This window comes from Propithecus coquereli, unplaced genomic scaffold (genome assembly GCF_000956105.1).
Source record: "Propithecus coquereli isolate 6110/MARCELLA unplaced genomic scaffold, Pcoq_1.0 Scaffold65, whole genome shotgun sequence".
Lineage (NCBI taxonomy): Eukaryota > Metazoa > Chordata > Mammalia > Primates > Indriidae > Propithecus > Propithecus coquereli.
The window spans coordinates 3,771,958-3,773,876 of record NW_012152507.1 but is presented as its reverse complement, the minus strand read 5'-3'; positions in this window follow the sequence as shown (position 1 = coordinate 3,773,876).

The window sequence follows — 1,919 nt, the reverse complement described above, 5'->3', positions numbered from 1 at the left end:
TACTCGACTCATCAACACCATTTACTTCCTAACTAACTCATCTTAATTCTGCTCTAGTGTTGTGAATATTTAAAAAATGAAAAATTGAAAATGTTTAATTGCTTTTCCATAATGTATTATCTGTGACATCAACTACCTAATCAATATTTTACCTCTAATTGAATTTGCACACATAAGGACATTATAAATGATGTCTTATGCACTCAATTTTGTCTTCTGACATCTCAAAGCTCTTCCTTTCTCCTCCATCTGTCCCATTATGCTCCTGATTTGATGATGATGCTACTCTCAGCAATGGCAGGCATATTCATAGGTTGAGTGAAAAGACCCATGTAGGAACTGATCACTCATTAGCAATGCATTTCCCATAGTGAAAAATTGGCCTAAAGTTTCAAGAAAAAAAATGGAGTTGCTGAGGCTGAAAATTAGTCTGCCAGTTCAGACCCATAGCAAATTGTTATTGCTCTCAAACTTAGGATCTTTACAATGGATAATTGAAGATTCTTTTAACTAAAACATTGTAAATGGCATAACTATGATGATCCTGTTTGGAATTCAGCCCTTGTTTTCAGGGATTTACTGTTTTGAAAAATGTTTGATAAATTTATAGCAGAAGAGAAAATACTTCTGCCAACTACGTAAGTGCTTTGGACATAATTTGTATTCCTGCTGTTACATGCAGAAACTTGTGCCAGAGGAAAAAAAAGTAATAAGAAATTTTGTTTGGAAAGAAACCAGCAGTCTGGAAAGGTAATTTTAATCTATAAATATCTCTCTTAAGGAGAATTGAACACCAACTAAATTCAGTCTCAAGAAATAAAACATTTAAGGTAATCAAAATATTTCATTCACTTAAAAATGCTTATACTGGATATGTTTTTTGATGAGTTTTCAAATAGGAATGGCATCTGAGGATTATGATAAATTATATCATAAGTGAAAAATGAAAAACCAGTATATTTTCTGTATCATGAAATACAAGTACCATGTTGAAATGGAAATAATATCAGATAGAGTTAAAAGACCTTGATTAACATCCTGCTTTGGTCATTTAATAGGCATATGTCATTGGAAAACCTAGGTTTCCTCAATTATGAAATGGAATGAGCTACTCAAAAGTTACAAGGTTTAAATAAAACCATTTTTGTCAAAATGCTTTGTAAATTATGAAGCACCATACAAATAAAGGCATAATTTATATAAAGTAATTATATGACATAGGGTACTCCAAATAGAGAAAACATCCTAATTAGTATCTAAGAAATATGTTATAACTACATCGTTCCATCTGTTGAGTAAAGCATTGTTAGACAATTTCTAATTTTGGTTTATAGTGTGTTGATCCCCACGTGAATACTGTAACTTCACAGAATGTTTTGTTTGCATCTGCCTTTAGACATATATAACATTCTACTTGTATTCTCTTTTTTAGAAGGTTGTATCATTGTATCTCTGCTACTGGTTGTAGGGTTTTTGAGTGTAGGCCTATCTTATTCACATAAATTTAGCACAACCAGAAACATCCGAATAGATATGCATTAAATTATTTATTGTTCATTTATTGAGTACACATGTGCTTTTTTAGGAATTGGTGACAAAAGACAAGCAAGTCATCATTTCTAATATGTGCGAAAGTTCTAGAGCAAAGTATGCAGCAATAGCACAGAACAGGGAACACTGATTTCTCTCTGTAGACACAGTCTATCATAAGAATTAGTCTATACAGCTTTGCATGAGAAGATTTGTGAATAAATCTCATTTTTTCTAATTAATGACTTTTTAAATAAGTATTGAATACTTCTTTCTTTCTCTATACTTTGGTCATGCCTAATTTATCATGTGTTATACTTTTAGGTATTTATTGATTGTAATATTCTCCATTGATCTATTATTTATTTGTCATTCAATTTAATTATTTT